At 41.1% G+C, this 23355-nt stretch overlaps 1 pseudogene; it reads right to left on the reverse strand.

The window, feature by feature from the left end:
- Positions 1-7711: 7711 nt before the first annotated feature.
- On the reverse strand, positions 7712-8728 carry LOC102144793 (cyclin-Y-like protein 1 pseudogene; annotated as a pseudogene).
- Between the last annotated feature and the right edge of the window lie 14627 nt (positions 8729-23355).

Genomic DNA, 23355 nt, shown 5'->3' on the forward strand with positions numbered 1-23355 from the left:
TATTGTGAATAGTGCTGCAATAAACATACATGGGCATGTGTCTTTATAGCAGTATGATTTATAATCCTTTGGGTATATACATAGTAATGGGATGGCTGGGTCAAATGCTACTTCTAGTTCTAGATCCTTGAGGAATCGCCATACTGTTTTCCATAATGGTTGAACTAGTTTACAATCCTACCAACAGTGTAAAAGTGTTCCTATTTCTCCACATCCTCTCCAGCACCTGTTGTTTCCTGACTTTTTAATGATTGCCATTCTAACTGGTGTGAGATTGTATCTCATTGTGGTTTTGATTTGCATTTCTCTGATGGCCAGTGATGATGAGCATTTCTTCATGTGTCTGTTGGCTGTATGAATGTCTTCTTTTGAGAAATGTCTGTTCATATCCTTTGCCCACTTTTTGATGGGGTTGCTTGTTTTTATCTTGTAAATTTGTTTGAGTTCTTTGTAGGTTCTGGATATTAGCCCTTTGTCAGATGAGTAGATTGCAAAAATTTTCTCTCATTCTGTAGGTTGCCTGTTCACTCTGATGGTAGTTTCTTTTGCTGTGCAGAAGCTCTTTAGTTTAATGAGATCCCATTTGTCAATTTTGGTTTTTGTTGCCGTTGCTTTTGAAACAGAACCAAAGACAAGAACCGCATGATTATCTCAATAGATGCAGAAAAGGGTTTTGACAAAATTCAACAGCCCTTCATGCTAAAAACGCTCAATAAATTCAGTATTGATGGAACGTACCTCAAAATAATAAGAGCTATTTATGACAAACCCACAGCCAATATCATACTGAATGGGCAAAAACTGGAAAAATTCCCTTTGGAAAACTGGCACAAGACAGGGATGCCCTCTCGCACCACTCCTATTCAACATAGTGTTGGAAGTTCTGGCTAGGGCAATCAGGCAAGAGAAAGAAATCAAGGGTATTCAGTTAGGAAAAGAAGAAGTCAAATTGTCCCTCTTTGCAGATGACATGATTGTATATTTAGAAAATCCCATTGTCTCAGCCCAAAATCTCCTTGAGCTGATAAGCAACTTTAGCAAAGTCTCAGGATACAAAATAAATGTGCAAAAATCACAAGCATTCTTATACACCAGTAACAGACAAACAGAGAGCCAAATCAGGAATGAACTGCCATTCACAATTGCTTCAAAGAGAATAAAATACCTAGGAATCCAACTTACAAGGGATGTAAAGGACCTCTTCAAGGAGAATTACAAACTACTGCTCAGTGAAATAAAAGAGGACACAAACAAATGGAAGAACATACCATGCCCATGGATAGGAAGAATCAATATCGTGAAAATGGCCATACTGCCCAAGGTCATTTATAGATTCAATGCCATCCCCATTAAGCTACCAACGAGTTTCTTCACAGAATTGGAAAAAACTGCTTTAAAGTTCATATGGAACCAAAAAAGAGCCCGCATATCCAAGACAATCCTAAGTCAAAAGAACAAAGCTGGAGGCATCACGCTACCTGACTTCAAACTATACTGCAAGGCTACAGTAACCAAAACAGCATGGTACTGGTACCAAAACTGAGATATAGACCAATGGAACAGAACAGAGTCCTCAGAAATAATACCACACATCTACAGCTATCTGATCTTTGATAAACCTGAGAGAAACAAGAAATGGGGAAAGGATTCCCTATTTAATAAATGGTGCTGGGAAAATTGGCTAGCCATAAGTAGAAAGCTGAAACTGGATCCTTTCCTTACTCCTTATAAGAAAATTAATTCAAGATGGATTAGAGACTTAAATGTTAGACCTAATACCATAAAAACCCTAGAGGAAAACCTAGGTAGTACCATTCAGGACATAGGCATGGGCAAAGACTTCATGTCTAAAACACCAAAAGCAACGGCAGCAAAAGCCAAAATTGACAAATGGGATCTCATTAAACTAAGGAGCTTCTGCACAGCAAAAGAAACTACCATCAGAGTGAACAGGCAACCTACAGAATGAGAGAAAATTTTTGCAATCTACTCATCAGACAAAGGGCTAATATCCAGAACCTACAAAGAACTCAAACAAATTTACAAGAAAAAAACAAACAACCCCATCAAAAAGTGGGCAAAGGATATGAACAGACATTTCTCAAAAGAAGACATTCATACAGCCAACAGACACATGAAGAAATGCTCATCATCACTGGCCATCAGAGAAATGCAAATCAAAACCACAATGAGATACCATCTCACACCAGTTAGAATGGCAATCATTAAAAAGTCAGGAAACAACAGGTGCTGGAGAGGATGTGGAGAAATAGGAACACTTTTACACTGTTGGTGGGATTGTAAACTAGTTCAACCATTATGGAAAACAGTATGGCGATTCCTCCAGGATCTAGAACTAGAAGTAGCATTTGACCCAGCCATCCCATTACTGGGTATATACCCAAAGGATTATAAATCATGCTGCTATAAAGACACATGCACACGTATGTTTATTGCGGCACTATTCACAATAGCAAAGACTTGGAATCAACCCCAATGTCCATCAGTGACAGACTGGATTAAGAAAATGTGGCACATATACAACATGGAATACTATGCAGCCATAAAAAAGGATGAGTTTGTGTCCTTTGTAGGGACATGGATGCAGCTGGAAACCATCATTCTTAGCAAACTATCACAAGAACAGAAAACCAAACACCTCATGTTGTCACTCATAGGTTGGAAGTGAACAATGAGATCACCTGGACTCGGGAAGGGGAACATCACACACCGGGGCCTATCATGGGGAAGGGGGAGGGGGGAGGGATTGCATTGGGAGTTATACCTGATGTAAATGACGAGTTGATGGGTGCTGACGAGTTGATGGGTGCAGCACAGCAACATGGCACAAGTATACATATGTAACAAACCTGCACGTTATGCACATGTACCCTAGAACTTAAAGTATAATAATAATAAAAAATAAAAAAATAAAAAAAAGAAAAAGAATACAAGTTGTTAATAGTATTATGATGACATAATATTATTCACTACAATAAAATGTAATTAAAAATTCTAAAAAAAAAATATATATATATATATGAAACCAAAAAAGATCCCAAGCAGCCAAGCAATTGTAAGCAAAAAGAGCAAAGCTGGAGGCATCACATCACCAAACTTCAAACTATACTACAGGGCTACAACAACCAAAACAGCATGGTACTCATAGAAAAACAGATGCATAGACCAATTAAACAGACTAAAAAACCCAGAAATAAGGATACACACCTACAACCATCTGAACTTTGACAAAGCTGATAAAAACAACGGGGAAAAGACTCCCTGTTCAATAAGTGGTGCTGAGATAACCGGCTAGCAATATGCAGAAGATTGAAACTGGACCTCATCCTTATACAATATATAAAAATCAACTCTATATCGATTAAAGACTTAAATGCAAGTCCCAGAACTATAAAAACCCTGGAAGACAATGTAGGCAATATCATTCTGGACATAAGAACTGGCAAAGAGTTCATGATGAATCCACCAAAAGCAACTGCAACAGAAGCAAAAATTGACAAATGTGAAACAGTTAAACTAAAGAGCTTTTGCAGAGCAACAGAAACTATCAACGGAGTAAACAGACAACCTAGAGAACAGGAGAAAATATTTGCAAACCATGCAACATACAAAGATCTAACATCCAGCATCTATAAGAAACTTTAACAAATTTCCAAGAAAAATGCAAACAACCATATTAAAAAGTGTAGAAGGTGGGCAAAGAACATTAATAGACACTTTTCAAAAGAAGACATACTTGTGGCCAACATGCATATGAAATAAAGCTCAATATTCCTGATTACTAGAGAAATGCAAATCAAAACTACAATGAGATACAATCTCACAGCAGTCAGAATGGCTATTATTAATATATCAAAAAATAAAAAAATAAAAAATACCGGCAAGCTTGTGGAGAAAAGAGAACATTTCTCTTGTAAAATTAAAAGAGTTCATTAGCTTTTCTTTTCTATTTTATTTTATTTTTTTTCTTTTTGAGACAGAGTCTTTCTCTGTTGCCCAGGCTGGAGTGCAGTGGCACCATCTCTGCTCATTGCAACCTCCACCTCCCAGGTTCAAGCAATTTTCCTGCCTCAGCCTACCAAATAGCTGAGACCACAGGCACACGACACTATGCCCGGCCAATTTTTATATTCCTAGTAGAGACAGGGTTTCCCCATGCTGGCCAGTGTGGTCTCAAATTCATGACCTCAGGTAATCTGCCGGCCTTAGCTTTTCAAAGTGCTAGGATTACAGGCGTGAGCTACCATGCCTGGCCAGCTTTTCTTTTAATATAAACATAAGAAATTAAAACCACATAAAATTGCAGCATTCTTTTCAAAATAAAACTGCAATCAATACTTGAATCTCTAAACTCTGAACTCCAAATGCTTTTTTTTTGAGGTGGTAGATCATAATATTTTTATACTATTATTTACTGTTTATGTCTGTGTCTTTCAAAAATAATAAACTGCAGCACAATATGATGTGAAGCATTGCTATATTAGAGGAAGTATTCTTGGCCCAGAAATGCTTTTTTTATAAGCAAGATTCTTATGATTATATTTGAGAAAGTAGGAGAAATAGATTTCACCTAGTTTAGAACATTAATCTCTTTTCAATATTTCAAATTTAGGTGGCATTGTTATCAGTCTCCTAAAATTATTTGCTCCTTGCCTTTTAAAGCCTGAAGTAAGACTTCCTAAGGGTTACGTAAGTAGTTTCTTAAATAGCAGGACTTAACGGGACACCTACAGCTTGGTAACATGTAGGATGATAAAAGAGCTGTTCATACCAGCTTCTATCATTAGGGTCCATTTCCTTTTATTACATGTTAATTAACACTGCTCTTCAAAATCTTCCTTTACATTAAAGAAACTTTGGTGATCAAAGCATATAGAGCACAGCCCTGCAAGTAGCTACTTTTAAAAAGAGGAGCTACTTTTAAAATCTACATTTTATGGAGATACAAGATATTCCAAAAGTTTAGTGTAATTTTAAGCTTTGATACATGTAGAAGTATAACTGCTATAAACACAAACCTTTACAAAAACTTGTTCGAATGCTTTTCTTTTTTCTTTCTTTCTTTCCTTCTTCCCTTCCCTTCCCTTCCCTTCTCCTTCCTTCCTTCCTTCCTTCCTTCCTTCCTTCCTTCCTTCCTTCCTTCCTTCCTTCCTTCCTTTCTTTCTCTCTTTCTCTCTTTCTCTCTTTCTCTCTCTCTCTTCCTCTCTTCCTCTCTTCCTTTCTTTCTTTCTTTTTCTTTTTCTTTTTCTGTTTTTTAGACAGGGTCTGGAAGTTACCCAGGCTGGAGGGCAGTGGCATGATCATGGCCCACTGCAGCCTTGATTTCCTGGGCTCAAGTGATCCTCCCAACTCAGCCTCCAGAGTAGCTAGGACTACAGACACATGCAACCACATCCAGCTAATTATTTTTATTTATCATTATGTTTTTACAGACAGGGTCTCACTATGTTGCCTAGACTGGTCTTGAACTCCCATGCTCAAGCAATCCTCCCACCTCAGCCATCCGAAGTACTGAGATTATAGGCGTGAATCACTAAGTCCAGTCCATTTCTTTTGCATTTAATTTTGCATTTTTTAAAGAGATGGGGTCTCACTGTGTTGTCCAGTTTGGAATGCAGGAGCAATTCCTATAGGCACCATTATGGTGCACTGCAGCCTCCAATACTTGACCTCAAACAGTCCTCCAGCCCCAGCCCCACAAGCAGCTGGGACTATAGGTGTGCACCACCACACTCAGCTTCATTTTGCAAATTTTGAACATAAAGCTCTTAATTGTTTGCCTCAGTCAATGTCTGCTATCTTTGAAAGTGACTGAAACAAAAGAATTAAAAGTTTACTATTCAGGAGACAAGTGCCAGGTGTGCCTGTAGTCCCAGCCACTCATGTGGCTGATGCTAGAGGATGGCTTGAGGCCAGAAGTTCTAGGCTGCAGTGCACCATGATTGCACCTGTGAACAGCCACTGCACTCCAGCCTGGACAACACAGCAAGACCTCATCTCTTAAAAGAAAAAAAAAACTTTCAAAGGATGTTTTTTAAAAGGTTTATGGCATTTATACTCATGCTTCAGTGACTTCGAGGGCCCAAGCTGTATTACAGTTTAAAACCGCTTTACTTTTTTTCAATCGTCACTAAGCCACCATGTTGGTTGGCATTATGAAAATATCTATTAATACATTTATTTAACAAGGGAAAAATTATCAGAAAATTAGAAGCATCACTCTTAGTTCACAAGAAATGCAACATGGATCCCAATAGAAGTAGGATAAGTCATTTATGCAACCAACAAACATATGAAAAAATGCTCATCATCACTGGTCATTAGAGAAATGCAAATCCATGTCATGCCAGTTAGAATGGTGATCATTAAAAAGTCAGGAAACAACAATGCTGGAGAGGATGTGGAGAAATAGGAGCACTTTTACACTGTTGGTGGGAGTGTAAACTAGTTCAATCATTGTGGAAGACAGTGTGGTGATTCCTCAAGGATCTAGAACTAGAAATACCATTTGACCCAGCAATCCCATTACTGGGTATATACCCAAAGGATTATAAATCATGCTACTATAAAGACACACGTGTGTTTACTGTGGCACTATTCACAATAGGAAAGACTTGGAACCAACCCAAATGTCCATCAATGATAGGCTGGATAAAGAAAATGTGGCACATATACACCATGGAATACTATGCAGCCATAAAAAAGGATGAGTTCATGTCCTTTGCTGGGACATGGATGAAGCTGGAAACCATCATTCTCAGAAAACTATCGCAAGGACATAAAACCAAACACCTCATGTTCTCACTCATAAATGGGATTTGAACAATGAGAACACATGGACAGAGAGAGGGAAACATCACACCGGGGCTTGTTGGGGGGTGAGGGAATAGGGGAGGGATAGCATTAGGAGAAATACCTAATGTACGTGACGGGTTGATGGATGCAGCAAACCACCATGGCACGTGTATACCTGTGTAAAAAAACTGCACGTTCTACACATGTACCCCAGAACTTAAAGTATAATAAAAAATAAATAAATAAATAAAAGAAGTAGATACCAATAACTGATACTGCCTCTGTTTATGCCCCCAAACATGCTAAAATGCTAAAGTAATGTTTGCAAAGAATATGAATGACAAATGTTATCCAGCAGCTTTTTGGTTTAAAATGATTGCCGATGACTAGCAACTTCAATGGTAACAGTAGGGAGGAAGAACGCTTCAATACCTAACTATGCTGCAGTCTGCTCCTAAGTGGCTTTGAGTCCCATGTTTTAGTAATACTGCATTGATTCTAAAGGCATATGCAGCAAAATGTGGGGAGGGAGAAAAATTGGAAAAAACATAAAAGTTACATGGTTAGTGTCTTTAAAGTCTAAAAATTAAAACTATTGTTTAAAAAACCTTACATAGTTCACAGCTATCGGCCCACATAGTAAGCAAATATCTGTGTGTGAAAGGAACCTTCACTTTGGAGTCGTTTTTGTAACTGTTTACATTTAAAAGGACAGAAGAATGTTTTGTTGCATTGACAAGGTCCCATTCTTTTCTATGGAGTATAATCCTTGTTGTCCATAAATCTCTCGAATTCGAGATCCATCCTATTGATGAAAACACTAATTTTGCCGGGTTTTGAGCAGGAAAGGTGATATTTCTCCAATCTTTGTAGATAAAGGTGCCATGACGTGACGTTATAACCCCTCATATAACCTTCTCATAGGGGCTCTACACAAGTCTTTGTCTTCACAACCTAGAAATAGCCTCTAGGTTCTGTGCTCTTTCTTTGCTAAGAGGAGCGAACAGAAAATTAAGGTTATTGTCATCTGCTAAGGAGCGAAGGTCAAAATAGTATTTGGCATAAACACTGGTAGGAACATTAATATTAAACTGAAGAAACTCAAAAAAATGCCTTTCCATTTCATTCATGTCCTCAACTGTAATGTCCTTGAAGATCTGGCAGTAGTACATATTCCATACAGCCTGATCGTCCCAAATCTTGGAGGCAAGAAGAATGGCTCCCAGACCAATCCTTTTCCAGTTAGTGGGACAAATGTCGGTTTCAGCATAAGTTAAAATTTTTTCTAAGTAAACCAAAGTTACTATTGCACATTCAGCTGTTAGCTGTGCGGCACTAAAAGGCGTATGAACAGATCTGTAAATAAATTTGTGCTCAGGATCATGCTTAAACTATTCTTCTGGAATCTTTTCTTGTGTAAGTGGATGTGATCTCTCATCAAAAATATCTAGGGATCTATTTGCATCTCTGTTCTTTATGTGGTGATATATTGCTAGGGTCACACATTTTACTGTGGTTCTAAGATTAGACTGGTTGATTGTGCTGTCATGTAGAAATATTGTTGAGCGTGAGCTATACTTTTTAGTAAGCTACCCTGGAGATACACAGTTTAAATGATTGCTCTTCCTCTTTTCTCTCACATCGGTTTGAGATTTGCGCCGGAAAATTGTGCTTGCCCTGGGATGGTCAGAATGGTTTGACTCCAAAGCTAAATCTTCCGGCATCTCGCGGTCGCTGAGGTGCTGCAGGTGGTGGCCCTCACCTTCTCCGAAATCAAACTTGGCAGGCTCCACGGCAGCAGGCGCTACCGCCACCGCGTCCCCGGACGCCGCCTCGCAGATGTCGGACGCGCGGACCCCGCGCGCCGGCCCAGCTTGGAGCTGGCATTGAGGGACATGCAACAAGTCAGTGTGTTCCCCGTGGGGCGCCTCCGCTCCTCTCCGCCGCCGTTGGCGCCTTCGCGTGTCTCCTACTCTGCCTCGCTCAGCAGCGGCCCCCTCCCCCAACAATGGCGCGGCAACACCGCGCAAGCAGAGGCCACCTCACCCAGGGTTCACCCGTCCGCCCTGCAGCCGTGCCCCGGGCAGGGCTGGGGCCTGGGCCACACCCCCACCCCCGCGCAGCTGCCGCCTCCCCTGAGCCGACTTGTCTGCCAAGAGAACACTTATATACTGTTGGTGGGAGTTCAGTCATGGTGGAAAGCAGTGTGGTGATTCCTCAAAGAGGTAAAAACAGAAGTACTATTAAACTCAGTAATCCCATTACTGGGTATATACTCAAAGCAATAAAAATACTTCTACTGTAAAGACACATGTATGTGTATATTCACCCCAGCACTATTCACAATACCAAAGACATGGAATCAACCTAAATACCCATCAATCACAGACTGCATAAAGAAAATGTACATGTAGACCATGGAAGAATATGCAGCTATAAACAAGAATGAGATCATGTCCTTTGCAGGAACATGGATGGTGCTGGAGGCCATTTTACTTAGCAAACTAATGCATGAACAGCTAACAAAATACCGCGTGCCCTCACTTATAAATGGGAGCTCAATGATTGGAACACATGGACACAGAGAGGGGAACAACAGACACTGGGGCCTACTTGAGGGTGGAGGGTGGGAGAAGAGAGACAATCAGGAAAAATAATTATTGGGTACTAAGCTTAGTACCTATGTGATGGACTAATCTTTACAAAAAAAAAAAAATGACACAAGTTTACCTGTATAACAAACTTGCACATGTACCCCTGACCTAAAATATATATATGTTTTTAATGAATTCCATGAGAAGTAAAGGAGGAGGCCTAGCCTGGCAACTCTTTGGAGTTATGATATCTGGGGATTTTAACTAATCATGGTTCAAAGTAAGACAACAGAATATTGTTGCTATGTTGCTACTAAAAAGAAATTGGAATGTCAGAGAGACCATTTTAGATTTGATGTTAGGATGCAAGGCAAGTTGCAAAATCAGAGAATGGGAAATAGTGTAGGTGAGGGTGTGTGTGGATGCATGCATCTTAAGACCGAGGTAGGATGGTGTAGGTTGGTGTGTTAGTCCGTTTTCACGCTGCTGATAAAGACATACCTGAGACTGGGCAATTTACAAAAGAAAGAGGTTTAATTGGACTTCCATGTGGCTGGGGAAACCTCACAATCATGGCAGAAGGCAAGGAGGATCAAGTCAGATCTTACATGGACGGCAGTAGGCAGAGAGAATGAGGAAGACGCAAAAGCGGAAACCCCTGATAAAATCATCAGATTTGTGAGACTTATTCACTACCATGGGAACAGTATGGGGGAAACCACCCCCATGATTCAATTGTCTCCTACCGGGTCCCTCCCATTACACATGGGAATTATGGGAGTACAATTCAAGATGAGATTTGTGTGGGGACACAGAGCCAAACCATATTATTCCACCCCGGCCCTTGCCAAATCTCATGTCCTCATATTTCAAAACCAATCATGCCTTCCCAACAGTCCCCCAAACTCTTAACTCATTTCAGCATTAACTCAAAATTCCACAGTTCAAAGTCTCATCTGAGATAAGGCAAGCTCCTTCCACTTATGAGCCTGTAAAATCTGCAGTGGTAAACTAACATTTGTACAGCTATTTTTCCTCTGTGGGTATTTTCTGCTTTCTGGTTTGCATTAGGCTGAAAACACAGACATGGCTCCAGTCAGAAGGCTGCTGCTGAGAGTTAGAGAAACCAACAGAGCTTTTGATAGTGCCTTGGTGCTGGAGAAACAAAACAGGAGAATATGACAGAGCCCAGTTACATGGGAAATGTAGAGAACTGAGCCTATGAATAGCTGGTTTTCGCCTTAAGATGTTTGCCAAATTCTGGAGCTCAGAAGGCTAAAAAGCTAAATAGAAAGCTTTCAGAAAGTAAAGTGAAGATTTTGCCATTAAACTATGTGAAGTCAAGGATTAAAATTCTGGACCCATCAAGGGTAAACATGCCAAATTCTCCATTGGAAACCCTGGAGAGCTAACACCCCAGAAACCAGAGGTATTCTGGTTTACCATGAAAGAGAAAGAATAAAAATAGCCAATAGAAACAAAACAGACCCATAGATGTTTCAGATATTACTGTTATCAGACAAGGACTTTTAAATGATTATGACTAATATGTTCACGAAAATAGAAAAGAAAAAGAGAAAAGATAGATGAAATGAGGAGAATTCCAGAGAGCTAAAATCGATTTGAAAGAACCAGATGGGAATTCTAGAAGGAAAAGAGTATAAAAATTGAAATAAAGATCTCAACAGACAGATTTAAAAGCAGCTTAGACCAATGAAATGATCTAAAAGAAATGATTAGTAAACCAAAAGACATAAATATACTTCTCTCAATAGCTAACAAAATAAGTAGACAAAAACCCGGTAGTTGAGATGAGAAGGTTTCATAGGTGATAGTCTGAGCAGATGACTGTTGGAAGTGTAATAAGGTATAGTATATGTGGAGTTGCTGGAGATGGGAGGTTGGGCAGGAGAAGTGGCAAAGAGAGGCAGGTCTTCAGTATTAGAGAGAGCACAGCAGAGTGGATGTCATATGTACTTTCAAATCCCAGCCTTATCACTTCAAGGTTATGAGACCTTGGGCATGTTTCTTAACCTTGGTTTCTTCATTTGTAAAATGAGGCTTAGAGTATTACCTATCTTAGAGGGTTGTTGTGAAAATGAAATTTAAATGAGACAATGTTTGTAAAGTGTGTAGATAGTGACAAGGCACATAGTAGTTACTTGACAAATGGTAGCTGCTAACATTAGATGGCCTGGTATACTATGTAAGTTAGTAGTGTAAGGATTTAGATATTAAGAGCCAGGCAAAACTGTTTTCTGCCTATGTAACCTTCTATTTTAGGGGATGTAGGGAAAACTGGAACATAGAGGGAAACCTCATCCTTTTTTTCCATAAATCTGGCTTCCCATCTTTGTGGGCACAGAGTGTAAGAGGCAGTTTATGGCCCAGTATCATTTTTTGCTGGTTTTCAAAGGAACCAGGATAGAGGATAGGGCCATGTGCCAGACCTTCTTTTCTAGGAACCCTTCTCTGCAAGCTGCAGGCTTTCTGGTTGACTCACTTGGTTTCTATGGGGATACGGGTCTTGCTAAGGAGAAAGCTAGAGCACCCTGTGGCTAGAATCAGCTCCTGTTTCTGATTCTACAGTACTAGGTGGGGGACTCCACTAAATGCTGCGGTGTGAGGTTGGGTTACAGTAGTTTGTTTCTGCTCTAACTCAGTGGATTACACTTTTTCTAAAGAGAGGTTCTGAGGTTTCATATTTTTTGTAGGAGTTTTTGACAAAGGCAAAGATAGCAGATGTGAAGTAGGGGCCTGTTTTCTCAGGCCAGGTTAAACATCCTCTCAGCTTCAGGACATGACACCAAACTTGATTTTGTCAATCACTTTTGACAAACAGCCTGGTTTCTACAAGGACAGGCTTTCTGAGAAGAGTGTGAATATGTTCACAGGTATTCTGTGATTATGTTTATCATTTACAATTAGCTTAAAGGGCTTACTAAATACCTAGAATTGTTGGGAGTAAACTTGCAAAATCAAAATATTACTATGCCTTTATGATCCAAACAAACAAAAATAATTCCGTTAGTAGTTGCAAAGTGTAATAACATTGATTGAGCATACATTGTGCTTCTAAGGATATGAAAACACATGGATGATAAATAAAAATTACACTCACATTCTTGGGAAGACTTTGTATTGCTGTGACTAATGCACAAACATTAATTCCATGAATAGTTAAACATCACATCTATTCTCTCAAAAATAATTTCCTTTTTAGACTTTTAGGACAGTGGTGGATAGGAGGCAAGATGCAGGTTTCACTTGGATGGACAGAAGAGCATGTAGACTTTTGCTCCAAGAACTACTGCAGGAACATACCAGGAAAACCAAAGAATTCACAGACCCTTTAAAAGAAGGAATGTGCTGTAGCAAACTCTGAGAAGGAGCTGAAAAACTGAGTGCCCAAAGTGTGAGAGGGGGAAAGTCTGCCTCTGAACACACATCCTCAGTGGGGAGCCTGAAAATCCAGATCACAGGAGAAGGATTTAACCTTACCTAGAACTGAAACAAATTTAGAGAGCCAAGTGAAATATAAAAGTAGAAGAAGCAGTGGGAAGGACCCTGTAGGCACTCCTGGCCCGCAAGGAAGCCCAGAGAACCCATTTCTGACGTTATCTCACAGGGGTCTTTGGGGAGGGCTGCCAGTGGAATTGGGGAAAGACCACAGGGAGAAGGAAACTTCCAGCTGAACTTTGTAATAATTTCGACCACGTGCAAATTTTCCAAGGCATAATCTGGGGGTGGGGGTGAACAAGAAGCACAGATAAGAGCACAGAAGCCACAGTGGGGAGGGGCAAAGCTGAAAGCCCTGTTTGCTTTCTCAGCAAGAAAATCCGTTTGCTTTCTCAGAAAGGATGCTTGTAGCCTGGGGCAAGTTCCAAGCCCTGCTCACCAGCTGCCTTGATATAAACTTGTGCCATTGGGGGAGCATGGCAGGAGTGAGATTGGCCTTTCTGCCTGAGTAGGAGCTGGGTGAGGCCTGTCACTGCTGGCTTTCCCCCACTTCCCTGGTGACCTGTATAACACAACAGAGGCAGCCATAATCCCCTGGGAACATAAGTTCATCTGCCTGGGAAACACACCCCCATCCCCCACAGCGGCCACAACAAGCCCCACCAAAGAAGAGCCTAAGGTTAGATATGCCTAACCCTTTCCCCACCTGATGGTCTTTCTTTACCCACACTGGTAGCCAAAGACAAGAAACATAATCTCTTGGGAGCTGTATGGCCCCATGCACCACCTGAGAAACCCAAGTACTTATCCAGGCAACCCTAGGGTAAGCTTGTATGCTCTCTATACTACCACAGCTGATGCTCTCTTTTGAAAGTGCCACTTCCTAGCTTAGGGGCAACAAACTTAACCACTACAGCAACTCATAACAGAACAATCCTGCCCCATGAGAGGAGAAGTCAACAGCTAATCCCACCACCTGTAACATCCTGGCTAGCCAGAGGTCCTGAGGCTATCCACATGACAATTTTACAGCCAGCACAACCAGCAGTAGAGAAAAACAGCACACTAAACAAAACTACAATCAAGGTCCCACACAGTCCACTTCACTCCCCTGTTACCTCCACTGGAGTAGGTGCTGGTCTCCATAGCTGAGAGACCTGAAGATGGATCACATCACAGAACTCTTTGCAGACACTCCTTAGTACCAGCCCAGTGCCTGATAGCTCCATTGGTGGATAAACTCAGAAGAGAAATAACAATCACTGCAGTCTGGCTCTCAGGAAGCCCCATCCCTAGGGAAAGGGAGAGAGCATTACATCAAGGGAGCACTTTGTGGGACAAAAACAATATGAAAGTAGCCCTTGAGCCCCAAATCTTTCCTCTGATGTAGTCTACTTAGATGAGAAGGAACCAAAAAAACAATTCTGGTAATATGTCAAAACAATGTTCTTTAACATCCCCAAAAAGATCACACTAGCTCACTATCAATGGATCCAAACCAATAATGAAACTTTGAATTGCCAGATGAATAATTCAGAAGGTTAATTATTAAGCTACTCAAGGAGGCACAAGAGAAAGGTGAATACCAACTTAAAAATTTTTTAATGTTAGAGGATATGAATAAAGAAATCTCCAGAGAAATAGAGAGCATAAATAAAAAACAATCACAACTTCTAGAAATGAAGGACACACTTAGAGAAATGCAAAATAAAACTGAAAGTCTCAATAATAGAATTAAACAAACAGAAGTAAAAACTTTAGAGCTGGAAGACAAGGTTTTGAATTAACCAAATCTGTCAAAGATAAACAAAAAAGAATTTTAAAAAGTGAACAAATCTTCCAAGAATTTTGAGATTATGTTAAATGACCAAACCTCAGAATAACTGGTGTTCCTGAGGAAGAAGAGAAATCTAAAAGTTTGAAAAACATATTTGAGGGAATAATTGAGGAAAACTTTCCTGGCCTTGCTAGAGATCTAGACATCCAAATACAAGAAGCTCAAAAACACCAAGAAAATTTATTACAAAGAGATTATTGCCTAGGCACATATTTATCAGATTATCTAAAGTCAAGATGAAGGAAAGAATCTTAAAAGCTGTGAGGCAAAAGTATCAGGTAACCTATAAAACAAAACTAATCAGATTAACAGCTGATTTCTCAGCAGAAATCTTACAGGCTAGAAGGGATTGGGGTCCTATCTTTAGCTTTAAACAAAACAATTGTCAGCCAAGAATTTTGTATTCAGTGAAACTAAGCTTCAAAAATGAAGGAAAGACACAGTCTTTTTCAGACAAACAAATTCTGACAGAATCTGCCACTACCAAGCCAGCACTACAAGAACTGCTAAAAGGACCTCTAAATCTTGAAACAAAATCTGAAAATACATGAAAATAGAACCTTCTTAGTCAAAATACACAAAAATAAAACCTTCTTAAAGCATAAATCTCACAGGACTGATAAAACAATAACACAATAAAAAAAAATTGAAAGGTATTAAGGCAACGACTAGCATGATGAATAGAATAGTACCTCACATCTCAATACTAATGCTAAATGTAAATGGCCTAAATGCTCCACTTAAAAGATACAGAATAGCGTAATGGATAAGAATTCACCAACCAAGTATCTGCTGTCTTCAAGAGACTTACTTAACATATAAGGATTCATATAAACATAAGGTAAAGGGGTGGAAAAAGATATTCCATGCAAATGGACACCAAAAGCAGTAGCTATTCTTATATCAGACAAAACAAACTTTAAGGAACAGCAGTTAAAAAAGACAAAGAAGGATATCATATAATGATAAAAGGTCTATCACAATCTAAATATATATGCAGCTAACACTGGAGTTACCAAATTTATTAAACATTTACTACAAGACCTAAGAAGTGAGATAGATGGCAACACAATAATAATGGGGGACTTCAATACTCCACTGACAGCAGTAGACAGGTAATCAACACAGAAAGTCAACAAAGAAACAATGAACTTAAACTGAATCCTGGCCTACTTTTGAGAGCTGTGGTTTCAATGTTACAAATTTCCTATCCTTTGTATTTCTATTTGAGTCTGTTTAGTTTGTGTGTCACTCAGAGGCCACTCTGAAAGTCTGGATGGCATTCCATACTTTGGTTCAGTTTTCATACCTTTTGGATCTTGATTCTGATCAGTTTCATTTTGGGATCTGTCAGGAGTCTGCCCAGTACTTCCTATGCAGGTTTAAAGAATCTCCCTTTCTTTTCCTAGATTCTCCTCTTACTCTCTAGTTGTAAAAGTGAGGGCATTGCCTACCACCACTGAACAGGGGTGAGAGTCCAAACTCTTCACTATGTTTCCTCTGACAATGAATTATTACAGATGGGGGGCACCACCCTGGGTCTTCTACTGCTTCCAGTTGTGGGGAAGGAGATGGACATTCTGTTCCTTCTCTATTGACAATGCTGGCATGGGAGAAAAGCACTTACCTGATTCTGCCTGCTGCTACTGGGTGGGGTACAGGAGTTAGAACTCCCTGCTTGTGTGTGCGGGCACCCTCCTAGCAGAGGCAGAAAGAGCTCACCTGGGCCTGCCTGCTGACTAAGTGAAGAGTGAGAAATAGTACTTTGTATCTGATCTCTGCTGGCACCGCAAAAAAGAGGATTGTCCACTCTGTTATGCTGTTGTATGGCATTGTTAAAAAAAAAAAAAATGGTTTCTATCCTGCTTTGCTGTTCACTTCCCTTTCCTTTGGCTAGAGAGAACAATCTTTTCTTTAGTCTTAAAAAATCTATTCTAACAAAAAATAGACCACAACATCTATCTTACGACAGCAGCAACAACAACAAAATCTATTACTGTTGGCAGTTCTTGGTTGCAGTGCCCAGCCTAGGATATATAGAAGATAAAAAAAAAAAAGAAAAAGAAAAGAGAAAGAAAAATTCAAGGAATTCACTGTATTGTCATTCATCAAGATTGAAATATCTAGTCAGTCTGCCTTCCTCTTTTCAACTTCTTGAGTTCTTTTATAATTGTCTATTGTGTTACTTCCAGGGTTTTTAAGTGTAGTAATAGGGAAAGATCAGAGAAATGTGAGTTTATGTTATTTTGATGAGAACCAAAAGCATAAAATTATTTCATTTAAAATCTTCTCAAATGTTACTTCAATACAGGCTATATGGTATAGTGGTTAAAAGCATGGATTCTAGAACCAAACCGCCTGGTTTTAAGTAAGTCCTGGCTCTGTCACTTACTAGATGTATAAACTTGTATAAGTTATTTAGCCTTTCTCTTTCTCAGTTTTTCCATCTACAAAATGAATAATAATAGTACCTACTCCATAGAGTTTCTAGGGAATTGATTTAATATACGTAAAGTGCTTAGAACAGTGTCATAGAAGCTACAATTCTTGCATCCCATATTCCTGTTGAGAAGTTTAAGTTTAATCTGATTATTGTTCCTTTGGAGATGAGCTTTTCTTTCTTCAGCTAGCTTTTACATTTTTTCTCTTTCTTTTTAATATGCTTAAATTTTACTACGATGTGTTCAGATGCTTTACTTTATCTCCCTATTGAGCACTTTGATCACTATTCACCTGTGGTCTCTTTTCTAGATTCCAGGAAAATGTTTCCTCATTATTCATTACAATAATTTCTCCTTTTTGCCTCTTATTTTAATACTCCTATTATCTGAGAAAATTTGTCTGTCAATAGGGAGGATAGAATTGTGAGAAGCTATATTAGGATATATTAGTCCAGGTGAGAGTTGATGAGGGGCCTGACCTATGCATAATGGTGGGGCATGGATGTGAGTGACAGTGGATATAGGGGAATTATGAGGGGAGAGAAGGAGAATAACAAGAGGATCAGGCTATGTGCTATATGCTTGGACCACTGGGAGTTTGAGAGGATCATTAAAGAACACAAAAGTCTGAAAGAAGTGTCAATGATGGGGATGGAAGAGGACTTGTGAAGTCTTTGAATACACTTTTCTTTCCATCCCAGCTTGACAGAACTGTCCTGAGCCAGTTTCAATGCCATTATGTGGCTGAGAACTGAGAATCCTGGATTTGCTCCCCTGTGCCCTATACTTCTCTATTCTATGGAAAAGGCAAACATGGTTTTATCACTGCAAGTCTGAATTCTCCTATGCTAAATGTGTTTCCCACTTCCAACCAATCACCCTATCAATTATATAACCATTCTTTTCCTCACCCCTGTGAACTTCTTTTTATTCCCCAAAGTAGTGTTATACACAACCCCTCACTATCACTTCTTATCAGTAATTATCCTCATTACATAGATGAAGAGCAGAGGCATGGAGAAATAAAGTTGCCCATCCAAGATCACACAACACATCAGTTATTATGTTGAATCTTCAGCCACATCCTAGATGAGTATGTTTATCTCACATGTCCCTATTTGAAATAAAATATACCTCACCAAGTTTGCCAGAAAATACTGGTTAATATGTCATTGAGTGCATACTCTGTGCCAGGGGTCCTTTAGTAGCTCTTAAATGTATTATATCATTTAATCCTTATAATAGTCTTAGATATTAATATCCTCATTTACAAGATAAGGAAACAGGCTGGGTATAAGTAAATAGCACAAAGTCACACAGCTTCAAAGCAACAAGAACTGATGTTTGAATAGAAGCAAGATGGTTCTGGAGCCTGTGTCTTAAATCACTATGCAATACCCTTTCTCAGACTTTGGTTGTTTATAATTCACCTTCATTTCCTGAAGAAAAAATATCCAGAATAAAATTATAGAATCTGGACTACTGTTTTTCAGACCTGGCTCTGCCACTAGAATTAAAATGTGCTATGTGACCCTGGGCCTTCTTCCTCTTCTGTAAGATGCAAATTTTGAACCAACTGAAAGCTATGGTCTCTTCTAGCAATTAGCCTGCAGTCAAACTGAACAATGGCCATTTCCTGCCTGAAACCAAAGTGCCATTCTTAAAGCTGTGGAAATCGTTCTGGAAATACCTGTGGTCTATACACTTTATGGGGTAGGGTGGGTGGGGGACCCAGGATGCAGAGCAACTACTCCAAACTTATCCCCTTTCTCTCTCTTACCTAGTTTCTAGTCATGCATACTTCTAGTCCCAGTCCATAGAAGGATGAAATGGGCTGGCCTCACCCCTATAGAAGAAGCCAGGTTCTACTACAGAGCCAGTAGGCATCTGGCACAGCAGGAGGGCAGAATCCAGAGAAGCAAGCCAGCCCAACCAGTATGCCGTTCCATGGTACCCTAAGCCAGGTTCAGGCCCTGCAGCCCTGTGTGGCCCACTTGCCTACCCAACCACAACTGGTGAGATTCTTTACTAGCGAGCACCCAACAGTTCCAAAAGGATGCCCAGGATTCAGAGTGAGTTGGATACTCCCTTTGCCCATTTAAAATGGACCCTTAAAGATCCTTACATACTCTAGCAAGAGAATGGGTTGTTAACCTCCCTAAGGGTCCTTATGATCTGAGGTTTTAAATTGCTGAGAAGGCCACCATCAGATAGCAGAGCAGAACATGTCAAACCTTGCATGCAGGCATTGACTTGTGCTCTTTCTTGCTTCACTGCCTGAGCAGATGCCTGTGAGGGCTCCCTGGCCAGTTCCATCTATCACCTCAACTTGGAGGAGAAGGATTTTTGGTGCCTCAGACCCATCTCTGAGGATGAGCTGGACACGATTGACTTGACCTGCAGAATGACAGAAACCTGAGTGTTTGTGGTTCAGTGCTGGCTGGCTTGATTCCTTGGGGCATGCAATAGGTTCTGATGGTGACAGTGCCGTGGTGACTGGCATAGCCTGTACATTTGTTGGGTCAGGCTGCTTTTCAGGTGGCTTGGGCTGTGGCTTGGTTGGCTCACCCAGTTTATGCTGTTCCTTGCTCTACTACTCAGTTGGTTTGGCCTGAGCCTCAGTCACCTCAACTGCTATCTTAGCTACTTCGGTCTGTAGCTCAGCATGCTCTCTGGTCTGCTCTTCAGCTGACTTAGCCTGTGCCTTGCCCAGCTCAGTCTATACCTCACAGATTTCACCCTGAATCTTGGGGCGTTCAGCCTGCTTCTTTGCCTGGACTTCAGTCAGCTCCTCCTGTGCCTCTGTCTGATTCTCACCTGGCTCAACTTCCTTCCTGAGTGGTTGAGCCTGTTTGTTGGCTGGTATGGCCTGTTCCTCATATGGCTCAGCTGTTCTTTGGCTGGTTTAGTCTGTGCCTCAGCCTACTTTTTATCAGGTTTGGCCTGCTTTTTGGCTTGTTGAGTCTGTACTTCAGCTGGTTTGACCTGTGTGTCAGCCTGTTCCTTGGATGCCTTGGCCAGTGCCTCAGTTTGCACCTGGGATGGTACAGACCATATTTACACCCTGGATAACTTGGCTTATGCCTCAGCCTGTTTATTGGCATTTTTGGATTGCTTCTTGGCTAATTTGCCCTGTGCCACTACCTGTTCCTTAACTGGTTCCTGGGCTGGTTTGACCTGTTTTCCAGCAGATTCTGTTTGCTCCTTTGGCAGCTTCCACCTGTGCCTCAGGCTGCCCCTGGGCCTGCTGCTCATTTGCTTTGGCCTGTGACTTAGGCTGCTCATCAGCTAGCTGGGCTTGTTTCTCAGCTACTTTGGCCTGCCCCTTGGCTGCTTCAGTATGTTCCTCAGCCTGCACCTCCCATAGTTTGAACCATAACTCAGTGGCTTCAGCCTGCACCTTGACTGGCTTGGCCTGTGACTCAGCTGGTTCAACAAGTGCAGGGGCTAGTTTGACCTTTGTCTTGGGTGAGTTCACCTGTACCTCACAGTCACAGAGAGCACCAGAGTCAGCTTGAATTTTATCTTAGGTAACTTAGCCTGTACCTCAACTGGTTCAGTTAGTGCCAGGGCCATGTTGGCTTTTGCATTGGCCTTTGTCTTAGCTTTGTGGTTAGCTTGGCTAGCTTGAACTGCATGTGGGCCAGCATGGCTTTTGCATCAACTGGTTCATCCTATGTTTCCATAGGCTCAGCTTATGCATTGGCCATCTCCTGGGCAACTTCAGTCTGCATCTCTGCTGGCTGAGCCTGCTTCTTGATCTCCTGGGCTGGCTTGACCTGTGCCTCTGTCTGGGTGGGTGGGGCCTCCACTTCAGTGTCCTTCTGGGCATCTGCTTCTTTGTCTTCATCCTCCTGAAGCTGAAACTCATGACATCCTTTGATGGTCTTCAGCACTGCAATTGAAGATTTGGGCAGAATGAGTCAGTGGGAAGGCAGAAGCAGCATATGGGAAGCAACAGAGGAGCCACATTGGCTTGGCTGTTCCCTACCAAACAAGCTGGAGACAGACCCTGCCTAAACCTGTATAGTCTTTGTTATCATTTGTCTCCATGCAGGTGGCAATAAACCCTTCCCTTCAGACTCCTGTCCCTTATTCTATTAACACCCCCAGGCATAGCAAAGCTGGAAAGGGGTCGTAGAAACCAAATCTTCCTCCTTGGTGGATTCCAACCTAGACCCTCTAAGAGAGCAGTGGAGGGTGGGGAATGATTTCTGATATTGTAAGAGGAATAGCAGAAATTGTACATTTGCCCACAATAAAGCTGCATCGCAAGCTTCACTCAAATATCAATTTTTTTTGGGCTCGGAAGCACAGCTTGTCTCATGGTGATCAAAGACTTTGACTGGTCTTTATGTGTCTTTGAATCATGAAAAAGTGGGAAACTGGATTATTAAAAAAATTCAACCTGTTCAGCAGACAAAAATTTCCCAAATATGAGTCCCGGTGCAGGAAACATGATGAGATGGTCCTAGTGGTGGAGAGGTTGGGGGCCACAGGTGTGAGCCAAGTTCTCCTCTCAGTGAGGAAGAAATGATAGCCACCAAGACCTGGAATGGTTATAGAATTTGCTTAAATTTTCACAGAGAGTTAGACCCACAGCCCAGCAAAGTCAAAAACAAGCATAATCAGAAGTCATTCATAGCATGGTGATTTTCAACTTGTGTAGACTCAGCTTTTCTTCCAATGATAACACACATGGATGCCTATGAAAGCAATTCAAGTAGAATTATTAAGAATAAAGACTACAGTCCAAGAAGCTCCCTGATTAATTCCTTATGATCCCTTGCTCTGCCTAAGGTGTCCCTGAAGAACTTCAGGATGCTGAGAGCACAGTTGAAAAACTATGAAACCTAGTTCACACTGCACTTCCTGCTGATGACACAGATGGGGACTCCTGAAGCCCACTTTAGAGCCAGAGCTAGGTCTAGTACCTAGGTGTACAGCTCCTCAGTTTGGTGGTATCTCCCTGCCACCTCACTGCTTTTTCTCTATAAATCATGCCTCACTGGTCAGTGAGATATGACCAAGGTATGGACAATCTGAACTTCCAGATCCTCAAAGGACAGGCTGAATCTTGGTCACCTAAATAGTGGATCTCAAATGCTTACTTGTGTTTACTTGCACCCCTCCCAAGTACCCAGCCGTGGGAGGGCTTAGAGCCAAGGAAACCTGCCTTGAAGTTGCCTGGGAGGCAGGAAGTGGATTCAAAAATCTTCCTAGTGGTAGTTTCTACTACTTTCTGTATCTCACCACTGTCTAGAAACTTCTAAAGCTTTCAGAAACCTCACCACCCAACCTCCACAGTGTCCTGCCTTTTTGACTCTCTTTCACTTAATTATCCAACTAGGTTGTAAGCTTCCTGAGGGCAGGGAAAATATTTGTTTCATTTCTACATCCCTGATACCTGACATATCGTAGACAGGTTTTAATAAATATTTGTTGGCTTGAACTCAACTCTCACTACTCATATGTAGCATGCAAAATGGAGATTATTAATCTCAGGCTCCAAGTAAGTAAATTTAAATTCAGAGAAGGGGAAGTAACTCCCAGGAGCACACAGAAGGTTAAGGATATTGCTAATACTCTGCTTTCCAGCTAACACTGGCCTTCTCATGGGGTACTGGTGAAGGCTGAGGGATTTCTAGGAACCATGGGGAAGGGCCAAATGCAGTGGGAAGAGGAAACTGTAAAAGTACAGAAGTGAGGGAGTTTCTGGGAGAGAGGGCTAGAGTTCACTTTGAGAATGGACATGGGTATGGGGGAAGATGTTGGGTCCAGTGGGAGAGGCCCTGGTATTGCAACTTGAGCCTGTGTTTGTACTGTCTCTTTGTACTCTTTTGCCAGTCTTCCCATCACAGGGTTGACATCTTGCTAGTAGTTCCCAGGCATTTTCAGTACATGTCCGTCCCAGAAAAGATAAATGGTAAGAGCACATTGACAGCAAATGCAGAGCTACCTAGAGCCCAGATGGGTCCTTTTAAATTATTAACTCAGTTGCGATAACCCACAGAACAGGGGTGGAGAGTCTTTTGGGCCTGGGTGAGTACTCACTTTGGGGTTGACCAATTCAGGGAGGAAGGTGCAGAAGGCCTTAGGATTTGAGCCTATGCTGCCAGTGATCCTTGACTGTTCTTCAGGAATATATACAGTGGAATGTATGGTGCTTTTACTGACTGGGAGAAACAGGAGGAAGGGCTAACAGTGG

The sequence above is a fragment of the Macaca fascicularis genome, chromosome X (genome assembly GCF_037993035.2).
Source record: "Macaca fascicularis isolate 582-1 chromosome X, T2T-MFA8v1.1".
Taxonomy (NCBI): Eukaryota; Metazoa; Chordata; class Mammalia; order Primates; family Cercopithecidae; genus Macaca; species Macaca fascicularis.